Source organism: Gossypium arboreum, chromosome 6, assembly GCF_025698485.1.
Source record: "Gossypium arboreum isolate Shixiya-1 chromosome 6, ASM2569848v2, whole genome shotgun sequence".
Classification (NCBI taxonomy): domain Eukaryota; kingdom Viridiplantae; phylum Streptophyta; class Magnoliopsida; order Malvales; family Malvaceae; genus Gossypium; species Gossypium arboreum.
Window position 1 is genome coordinate 53105431 of NC_069075.1, and position 12433 is coordinate 53117863.

At 35.3% G+C, this 12433-nt stretch overlaps 1 long non-coding RNA gene across 1 annotated transcript; it reads right to left on the minus strand.

The window, feature by feature from the left end:
- Window positions 1-1391: 1391 nt before the first annotated feature.
- LOC128294007 (uncharacterized) lies at window positions 1392-6617 on the minus strand. Its single transcript, XR_008284173.1, has 2 exons — window positions 6489-6617; window positions 1392-1523 (listed from the first exon to the last, which is right to left on the minus strand). It is a non-coding gene; the product is annotated as an uncharacterized LOC128294007 (long non-coding RNA).
- Window positions 6618-12433: the final 5816 nt, after the last annotated feature.

The window sequence follows — 12433 nt, forward strand, 5'->3', positions numbered from 1 at the left end:
TTTTGTTGGGCCAATTAGTACAGTTTATTAGTTAAATTCTCCCCTGTTTCAGGGTTCAACTACTCTGACCTCAGTGTATTACGAATCAGATATCTCCCTGTACAGAGCTTCAATGACTATGCCGTTTATCTCTAATAAAACTAGACTCAATAAGGAATCTGTACATATAAAGCATGACTTCTAATTATCTTTGTAAAATTTATGGTGAATTTCCAAAATCAGAACAGGGATCCAGAAATCGCTCTGGCCCTGTTTCACAAAAATTTAAACATCTCATAAAATATAGCTCATATACCTGTTTCGCTTATTCCATATGAAAATAGACTCATCAAGCTTCGATTCCATAACTTATTCATTATTTAATTCCATTTCTACTATTTTTAGTGATTTTTCAAACTCACGTCACTGCTGCTGTCTGAATCTATTTTATGGTAAATTTTACCTATTTCATGGTTTCCATGGATTAGCTAGCAATTTGACATACATAATACCAAATATGATCATGATTAGCCATTCCAATGGCTAATCATTACCAAGCATTTCTATCTCCATACCACTCAATAACCATATCATAAGACCATATATACAAAATGATTATAATGCTATACATGCCATACTCAAAATATACAAGCCATTATGTCAAGATGGTATACTGAATAGTGTGAGCGTGCCTCCGACCGCTTCCGATTTCCGAGCTGGCTTGTCAACACTACAAGGAATGAAAAGGAGGAGTAAGCATAAATGCTTAGTAAGCTCACATGCAAATAGCAAGTAACATAACCATATAAGCAAACATAAAACATCATTTGCATAATCATCACCAAGACATTCATATCACCTTTTCATTTATCATCTTACCATATTGTTGTTATATCGAGTTTTCAACCCGAGGGTTAAGTACATACCTGTTCAAATTATCCATTTTATATCACTTACCAATACGCCTCTTTACATCTCGAAATTTTCCTCCATTTGAGTAGAACTTTACCCGTTGAACACATCGAATATAATTCGGATACATGGATAACTTGCACATAAGTGCCACATATTCAATCAAGCAATCATGTAACCCGCCCATAAGCGAACTCGGACTCAACTCAACGAGCTCGGGCGTTCGCATTCATAAGTGAACTCGGACTCAACTCAACGAGTTCGGATGCCTAGTTACATCTCACGAACTCGGACTCAACTCAACGAGTTCGGACATTCGCATCCATAAGTGAACTCGGACTCAACTCAACGAGTTCGGATGCTCAACCATCCTAGTGACATGTCACTTGTATCCTAATCTATTCCTAAGGTTCAAACGGGCTTTTCCTCGAACACTTATCCTTGCCGTCTTCCGTAGAATGCCAAATCAATACTCAGTAACAATTATATTTAACAAGTAGTTCACATAATTTACATATTATTTGAAATTAACCACAAAGCATAAATTTCATAATAAAATTCAGCATAACACATAATTAATATCAATAACTTAAAAATAACAATTATGCTACATTATTTACACATGAACTTACCTCGTATGCGAAAATGGCTATTTTTACCATTTCGTCCACAACTTGGTATTTTCCCCATTTTAGCCCGACTTTCAGTTTTCCTTACTCTATCATTTAAAATATAGTCTAATTAGGACTCACATTATTCAAATTGACCCAAAATCATATTTTTGAAAAATTACAATTTTGCCCTTAAACTTTTGCATATTTACACTTTTGCCCCAAAGCTCGTAAATTAAAATTCAGCCTATTTTCTTATGTTTTATGACATGCTGATCATTTTTCCCTTCTATGGCAACATCAAATTCTCAATCTAGCATGTACTTATGACTATTAGGTATTTTTACCGATTAAGTCCTTTTGCTCGTTTTCACTTAAAACCGAGTAGCACAAGTTGTCTAACATAATTTAAAACCTCATATTCTATCATAAAACACCAAAATACACAAATTTCACCTATGGGTATTTTTCCAAATATAAACCCTAGGTTAAATTATTGCTAGCATAAGCTAAATCGAGCTACCGGGACTCCAAAAACGTAAAAATCATTAAAAACGAGGCTAGAACGAACTTACAATCGAGCTTGGAAGCTTGAAAACCCTAGCCATGGTTTCTCCTTGCTATATTCGGCCATGGGGTTGAAGATGAGCAAAATTGGCTTTTAATTTTGTATTTTAATTCATTTTACCCCTAAATGACCAAAATGCCCTTACTACTAAACTTTCCAAAATTCCATCCATGTCCAATTTTTGTCCATAGACTTAGAAATTGGTAAAATTAATCTTTAAGGACCTCTAATTAATAATCTAATTCAATTTTATGCAAAATACTTCTAGAACACAAGTTTTGCAATTTATTCAGCTTTAGTCCCAAATTTCAAATTAAGCACTTTATGCATAAAATTTCTTCACGAAATTTTCACACAATCATGCAATCATATCATAGACCTTAAAATAATCATAAAATAATTATTTATATCTCGAATTTTGTGGTCACGAAACCACTATTCCGACTAGGCCCAAAATCGGATATTACAACTCTCCCCTTCGAGGATTTTCGTCCCCAAAATCTTACCGAAAAAGTGGTCTTCACTTTTAATCTCATATTTGGTGTCAAGAACTTGCACTTAGACTGTACCTCCAATACATCTCTTCAATTTCTCATATGATCTAAAAGCTTACGCCTCAACTCTCAACTGTTCTTAAATTTTCAACCCTTCTCAATTTCCCATGATATCATGACATAAAACCGGATCTCAACTTGATTTAATGGAGACCGAATTCCAAGAAATCCGACAATTAAAGAGACTCGATATTCCATGAATCGATGAGTAGGAATTCATTCAATACAGATGTGATTTATAGATCTCGCCAAACATTTAACAATAGGATACATCCCATTTTCCTTTTTCCGCCATAGAAATAATTCTGATATGGCCTCAAGAATAATCCTTCTCATTTCCATCCCAATATCAACATTGACAAGGATAATTTTGATAGATCCCAATGCTCGGCTTTAACCCCTTTAACAACTCCGATTTTATGTAACATCGGATGCTCTAAACTATCACATTACCTCACTGTCTTGAAACACATCACAATTCATACAACAATACATTCTTGAAAGTCGAAGTCATTGCTCAATGTAGACTAGTCTAGTTCGACGCTTTGGTTACCAATATTCTCATCTATCCGAACTCACAACATGTAATAAACTTTTCAGCTTTCACAAGATGGAAACCTTATCATTCGTAGTGACTTAAACTAATATTCAACTCTTTCTATTAAATATAGACTTCTCGTTCAAACTATTTACTCTTTGATCTGTACAAAATGAAATTCTATTATCAAACTTGGGAAAAATAATCCTGACATAATTGTCACATGAAATCTTTCAAATAAATAATTTACCATACCGACTAAAACTCGCTTTTATCACCTATGCCTTTATCGATGTCAAATCCTTACGTAAATTAGAAAAATCCCAATACTAAAATCACCACATTACAAAGATCAAATTAGAAGTATAGTCATATTTGACATGATTATCACGAAATGAAGAACGTATTGAACATGAGTCATAATTGACAAATTATGGAACAAAGATAACAAGAAAACCGAATAAAGAAATCCAAGATAGAGAAACCGGAACAAAGAAATCCGAATAAAGAGATCCGGGATAAAGAAACCCAAGATACGATACTATGCCGAGAATCGAAAACCAAATTCATAGAGAAAATACAGAATACCCTAATAATTCTTCAAAGAAAGAAAGTCCAAAAGAAAACATCATTTAATCCCAATGAAATCAAATATAACAAGATCAATATATCTTCCCATACATATATATCGATAAAGCATCAAGTAGAAGAAAGAATCATAATATCATATGAATTCTCTCATCAATTCTTATCGATTTAAATGAAATAGAATACCCGATGAAATAGAGCAATATAAATTATAAACCAATCAGACTACCAATGCTTTCATCCAACACCTAATTAGAAGACATTCCCATATAACAAGAATTTCTTCAAGATCAATAGCCATAGAAATATTTCGAGAACGGGTGAACACATAGAACATCTCAAAGAGATCATAAATCATCCAGGTCATAACTGTCACACTCGGATAATTCACATTTGAAATATCATTTCCCCAACTAGTTCTCGCCGTCACAAATTTTATATTAAACCATTCACTAAAAAGGCCAATTCGAATAAATTTCGATTTACACTTTTCTCGACCTTGCACTTGAGTAATTCGATTTACCAAGGAGAATTCCTTTTCTAACTAGGACGAGGCATAACTCCAATAATTTTTACGTCAATCCGATACTTTCTCGCTCGACTTTACTTATCAGCTCATTTTCAATCTCGGATCATACTTATAATTATTCTATCACCGAACTCTTTGGGTTCTCAACCAAAACTTATTCAATACAAATCTCATGAAATTCCATTATAAGTACCACTTTGGTAAGGGGAGGGTTGTAGGACCTCGACTCGACTTTCTTATACATACACATATGACACAACTTCCATCATCATAGTAACATCATCAAAATCATGTCATTCATTCATGTTGGCTTACACCAATTTTCCTATTGTCCCATTTAGACAATATACTTATGCATACATTCTATGTTTTCTAGACAGCTTTACTTATCCATTCAATTAATTAAATTAATTCATGCTCATGACATTATATAAGGCCAAACAAACATAGATATTTGCATCACAATCACAACTTTCATTTCGTGCATCATCATGTACATATCATTACAATCATATAATTCAGGTCCAACAATTTAACATAGATAAGTTCATTTCATTATAATCCTTTACCTCATAAAAATTATATACCATTAACATTCATCAACATTCGACATCCAATCAAGACAAGGACATTTTCATTCAGATCATAATATTATGACCTTTGTTCATACCTCTACTACTTTCTATTTATTCCGTTCATCTTATCAAGTAAGCCACATACACTACATCATATGAGCATTAAGCAAATATGAATATTTATCACAACATGAACTTTCATCTCACATATTATCACATATGTATCATAAACCTTTATTCATACTTTTCTGAACCGAGACTTATCATAATCATAATTTTACTCAAATACCTTTACTTAACATTGAACATGGTTGGCGCAGCTTCGGTTGGAGAGTACCTTGTCTAAATAAGACGGTACTTATACGCGTCGGAAGACATCACACTATCACGCATCGCTGGCATGTATAGCTAAACTTTTACACATGCTAGGTTAGTCCGAGAACCGACTAAACCTGCTCGATACCACTAAATGTAACACCCGCACTGAGACCGCTTTCGAGTCGAACACGAGGTGTTAACGGACTTAATTCATTAATTAAACAGCTCATACAATTCATTTTAAAATTTCCAGACAAGCTGGCTAACTGCATCACAGTTGCTTTAAAAATCATATCTTGAGTTACGAAACTCGAAATCCAATTCCGTAAATTTTTCCTAAAACTAGACTCATATATATATCTACTAATTTTTTCTAGAATTTTGGTTGGGCCAATTAGTACAGTTTATTAGTTAAAGTCTCCCTGTTTCAGGGTTCAACTACTCTGACCTCAGTGTATTACGAATCAGATATCTCCTGTACAGAGCTTCAATGACTATGCCGTTTATCTCTAATAAAACTAGACTCAATAAGGAATCTGTACATATAAAGCATGACTTCTAATTATCTTTGTAAAATTTATGGTGAATTTCCAAAATCAGAACAGGGGATCCAGAAATCGCTCTGGCCCTGTTTCACAAAAATTTAAACATCTCATAAAATATAGCTCATATACCTGTTTCGCTTATTCCATATGAAAATAGACTCATCAAGCTTCGATTCCATAACTTATTCATTATTTAATTCCATTTCTACTATTTTTAGTGATTTTTCAAACTCACGTCACTGCTGCTGTCTGAATCTATTTTATGGTAAATTTTACCTATTTCATGGTTTCCATGGATTAGCTAGCAATTTGACATACATAATACCAAATATGATCATGATTAGCCATTCCAATGGCTAATCATTACCAAGCATTTCTATCTCCATACCACTCAATAACCATATCATAAGACCATATATACAAAATGATTATAATGCTATACATGCCATACTCAAAATATACAAGCCATTATGTCAAGATGGTATACTGAATAGTGTGAGCGTGCCTCCGACCGTTTCCGATTTCCGAGCTGGCTTGTCAACACTACAAGGAATGAAAAGGAGGGAGTAAGCATAAATGCTTAGTAAGCTCACATGCAAATAGCAAGTAACATAACCATATAAGCAAACATAAAACATCATTTGCATAATCATCACCAAGACATTCATATCACCTTTTCATTTATCATCTTACCATATTGTTGTTATATCGAGTTTTCAACCCGAGGGTTAAGTACATACCTGTTCAAATTATCCATTTTATATCACTTACCAATACGTCTCTTTACATCTCGAAATTTTCCTCCATTTGAGTAGAACTTTACCCGTTGAACACATCGGAATATAATTCGGATACATGGATAACTTGCACATAAGTGCCACATATTCAATCAAGCAATCATGTAACCCGCCCATAAGCAAACTCGGACTCAACTCAACGAGCTCGGGCGTTCGCATCCATAAGTGAACTCGGACTCAACTCAACGAGTTCGGATGCCTAGTTACATCTCACGAACTCGGACTCAACTCAACGAGTTCGGACATTCGCATCCATAAGTGAACTCGGACTCAACTCAACGAGTTCGGATGCTCAACCATCCTAGTGACATGTCACTTGTATCCTAATCTATTCCTAAGGTTCAAACGGGCTTTTCCTCGAACACTTATCCTTGCCGTCTTCCGTAGAATGCCAAATCAATACTCAGTAACAATTATATTTAACAAGTAGTTCACATAATTTACATATTATTTGAAATTAACCACAAAGCATAAATTTCATAATAAAATTCAGCATAACACATAATTAATATCAATAACTTAAAAATAACAATTATGCTACATTATTTACACATGAACTTACCTCGTATGCTAAAATGGCTATTTTACCATTTCGTCCACAACTTGGTATTTTCCCATTTTAGCCCGAATTTCAGTTTTCCTTGCTCTATCATTTAAAATATAGTCTAATTAGGACTCACATTATTCAAATTGACCCAAAATCATATTTTGAAAAATTACAATTTTGCCCCTAAACTTTTGCATATTTACACTTTTGCCCCAAAGCTCGTAAATTAAAATTCAGCCTATTTTCTTATGTTTTATGACATGCTGATCATTTTTCCTTCTATGGCAACATCAAATTCTCAATCTAACATGTACTTATGACTATTAGGTATTTTTACCGATTAAGCCCTTTTGCTCGTTTTCACTTAAAACCGAGTAGCACAAGTTGTCTAACATAATTTAAAACCTCATATTCTATCATAAAACACCAAAATACACAAATTTCACCTATGGGTATTTTTCCAAATATAAACCCTAGGTTAAATTATTGCTAGCATAAGCTAAATCGAGCTACGGGACTCCAAAACGTAAAAATCATTAAAACGAGGCTAGAACGAACTTACAATCGAGCTTGGAAGCTTGAAAACCCTAGCCATGGTTTCTCCTTGCTATATTCGGCCATGGGGTTGAAGATGAGCAAAATTGGCTTTTAATTTTGTATTTTAATTCATTTTACCCTAAATGACCAAAATGCCCTTACTACTAAACTTTCCAAAATTCCATCCATGTCCAATTTTGTCCATAGACTTAGAAATTGGTAAAATTACTCTTTAAGGACCTCTAATTAATAATCTAATTCAATTTTATGCAAAATACTTCTAGAACACAAGTTTTGCAATTTATTCAATTTAGTCCCAAATTTCAAATTAAGCACTTTATGCATAAAATTTCTTCACGAAATTTTCACACAATCATGCAATCATATCATAGACCTTAAAATAATCATAAAATAATTATTTATATCTCGGATTTTGTGGTCACGAAACCACTATTCCGACTAGGCCCAAAATCAGGATATTACATGCAAGGTTAAGGAAAGGGGGGTGAGTTTGGAAACTCAGTGTGCAACAAGCCCCTTTCAGAGCCCAAAATAATAACGGCCTGTTGGGTCTAAGCCCAAATCCAATCTCAATCATGCATTTGGGCGTAGCCCTTTTCATATTTCATATTTCATAATCTTGGTCAAGCCTTTTCATATTTCATATTCTTGGGCGAAGCCTTTATCAGAAATCAGTATGGCCCTTAGGCCCATTTCAATGTCACATATAATTTCAATGAAAGAATGCAACCCATTTGGGAGACTACTCAACCCACCATCCGCTACTCTCCACCGTACCAACCAACACACCATGTGGGATTAACTCGACCCACCCCGCCAAACTCTCCAATGGCAAAGATAGTCTTTATCATATAACCGGAGGCCTAGCCTCTTTTAATAACTGGGCAAAAGCCCTTTCAATAACAGGGCATAAGCCCTTTTATAATCGGGGCATAAGCCCTTTTGATAATCGGGCATAAGCCCTTTTCACTTCCTCCATCCATATAAAACCCAACCCAATGCATTTATGATTACCTCATGTGCATATCATACATATCATGTGCATAGCATACATTTCATGTGCATATCAAACATACCATATTTATCAAAATCCCATGTATTAAAATCATACATAAACCCTAGGGGTATAATGGTCATTTTACCTAGGGGCAAAACGATCATTTTCATATTATAAGGGTAATCTCGTAATTTTACCAAAATTAGGGTTTCCATGTTCATTAACGATTACTAACAATCCATGGGTGCAAACAAGTGATTACGGCCCATTTTTAGCGAAATCGAGTTATTGGGCCTAAAACCCTAATGGGCCCTACTTAGCCAATTCGTCTGCTAGGCCCACTTAGCCTATATTCCATAACGGTTTTAACAGTCTTATCATGCAATTTAACAGATTTCGTTTTCTACCAATTTTACCCAAATGGGCGAAAGCCTATTGGGCCCTATTGCGACCCTCGAGGCCCAACTTACCGTGAATGCCAAAAATCACGTTCTTACCGCTTCCAATGTTCCCGATCATAATCTCATCGATTCTAACTAACTAGTGAGCGTTATTGCTCACAAGTCCTCGAAATGCCGAATTTCGGCATTTCACTTTTCGGCATTCATCGCTTTAAACTATGAAAAGGGTTCGTTACACACGATTTGCGATATTCCTTGACGAGATCTCCTATGCGATTTCTCCTATAATCAACCACTTATAGATTAGACCATGTTAATATTAAACCAAATCGAAAACTACCTATTATCATCACTTACACATTCGCCACCATCCACAATGGCCCTTGGGTTCATACCTTTGCAAGTTGATGACTAGATTTAGTCACTCCGATGATCCAAGCTTTTCACACACTCCTCGATCGGTAGCCTTTAATCCTCACTAACACCAACAAACCAAATAACACCAAAAACCCTTTTAGCCTTAGTCGACGAGGGTTTTCACTTTTCTTAAACCACAAGATACAAATGGAAAGAAGGTTCAATACTTACTAAGAGATCTACTCGTTGAAGAACGTTCCAAATACCTTCCTACCCCATATCCGTTGTGAATCCAACTTAAACATGCGTAGAAAATAGATCTAAATATTAATTCCCAAATCACTAAAATATGAAGCTTTCGCTTTTCAAAGAAATATTAATCTAAGCTATTACGAGGGTTAGTACACACATTACGGGTTGAAGTTGAAACGCTTCCATAATCAATCACCTACGATAACCACCACCGTCACTCAAACTTAACTATTCCAATATCAATATATGTAAATCCTAAGCACATCACCATATGGAACATAAGGGCATATTCGTCATTTTACCATACAGGGTATTTTGGTAGTTTTACAAATTGAGGGTATTATGGTAATTTCACAAACCAAGGGTATTTTAGTAATTTTATAAATCGAGGGTAAAATAGTAATTTTGTAAATCAAGGGTAAAACAAGAATTTTGTAAATCAAGGGTAAAATAGTAATTCTATAAATCGAGGTAAAATGGTAATTCAGAAATCTAGGGTAAAACAGTAATTACGTAAATCGAGGGTAAAACGATAATTATGTAAATCTGGGTAAAATGGTAATTATGTAAATTAGGGTAAAACGGTAATTCTATAAATCGAGGGTAAAATAGTAATTACAGAACCGAGGGTAAAACGGTTATTCTATAAATCGAGGGTAAAACGGTAATTTTACAAATCGAGGTAAAAGCAGTAATTCTATAAATCGAGGGTACTTTGGTAATTTTACAAGTCGAGGTATTTCAATAATTTTACGTGTCGAGGGTATTTCAAGTAATTTCACAAATTAGGGGTATTTTGGTAATTTTACAAATTAGGGGTATTTTGATAATTTTACAAATTAGGGGTATTTTGGTAATTTTACAAACTAGGGTATTTTGGTAATTTTATAAACCAATGGTATTTTAGTAATTTTACAAAGCGAGGTATTTTGGTAATTTTGTAAACCAAAGTATTTTAAACATGGATAACAATACTAATGGCTCTAAAGCCCATTCTGGGCCCAAATGGGCCCACACGCTCAAATGTGCCCTTTTAGCCCAAATCTAGCCACAAATATTAGATTCACCTAGCCTAGCCCAAATTTACTACACAATCAAACAACTTATCCAATTGGGCTTGTAGGCCCATTAGGCCCACATGACCCCTTTCGACCCATCGCGGCCCGAAGTAGCCATCCTACAGCTAGAGTAGTAAGAAATACACACCTGATAGGAGACTGGAGTTAATCCACACTCGAGCACTCTTAGCCGACGCCTAACCCAAACGAGCACGCCATACAAATGAAAGGGATCACCAAGAAAGGTACATTTACTCTCTTCATGGTTCCTCTATTTAAAGCCGACTTCACAACCACTCTTATGTTAGCTTCCGATGTGGGATCCCTCCAACATTAGAGTTTAAATTCAACACCAACTCTTGCCGCCTGTTAGCAAAATAAATGCTCCTTGCTTGCCATGGGATTCAACCTATGCCTCCCCTTAAATGCTCTACACGCTACTTGCCACTAAGCCACAAGGCTTTTTGTGTCATATTTTATCCCCAATTAATTATAAGGTCTAAAGGCCAAAGTCCAGGTTCCCTTTAAAAAAAAAAAACAAAATAAATTGCAAGAGCCAAGGCTTGAACCCAGGCTCCCATACAACCTTAATGACACCACAACCACTAGACTACAAGCTTCCTTGTGTCATTTATTTAACACAATAATTTAAAAACCCTCATCCAAGCATCCAAGTTTTTTTTTTCACTTAATACCAAATTTTTGCTAAAGCCCAAGTTTGAACACAAGATTTCTCCAACACTTCTCAAAGCCATTAACCACTAATAGCAAACATTTAATTGTTTCATTTCATTGCACAATTAAATACCTATATAAAACCTCTTTACGGACCCACACTCAAGGCCCAATACTTCTAGGCCCAAATTCGGGGTGTTACAGATAACCCATCCAAAGCCCAAGTCAGCTCAATCAAGCCCTATTCAGATAACAATGGTCATCGGGCCAAAGCCCTTTCGAATACTGATGAATTGGGCCTTAGCCCCTTTTCAGATAACAAGATGGCCCATAGGCCTATTCCGAACAGAATAGACATATTCGTGTATGCAAGCCCAACCCACCTATAACCAACCGCTACACTCCACCTGCACAAATTTCTACACCCCATGTGGGAAACAACTCAACCCACCCAAATTTCTACACTCCACAGGTTTGAAGATTGTCGCTAGATATCGAGAAGTTGAGGCAAAGCCTCCAGTATGTGGTCAAGCCACTTTCAGTACTTCCTCCATCAATAACCCAGTCCTATGCATCAGATAATAATAACATGGCATGCAGTAAATAGTAACAGTCAAACATGTATTCAGGTCAACCTTAACCCTAGGGGTATATTAGTAATTTTGCTCCAAGGGGTAAAACTGTAAACTTTCCACCTATGCAGGTATTTCAGTACTTTTATCAGTTTTAAGGGTTCTCATGAATGTTACGGTCCTTACTAGCCCATTTGTCATCGCAGTAATTTATTTATCTCAATTTCACAATCTTAGCCATTGTGCCCTAAAACCCCTAATGGGCCCTACAGTGTCCATTAGCCATTTAAGCCCATTTAACTCAAGTTTTATGACCAGTTTATCAGTTTAAGCAGTTTCGATTCTACAGTCTAACAGAACATACTTATTGCCTATTTTTTTATATTATATATTATTATTATTTTATTTATCAACCTGTATGAGCCCGTAAGCCCATTGGGCCCAGTTTTAGCCTATCGAAGCCCAATTACCGAAGTGCATGAAATTTCACACATGACTAACT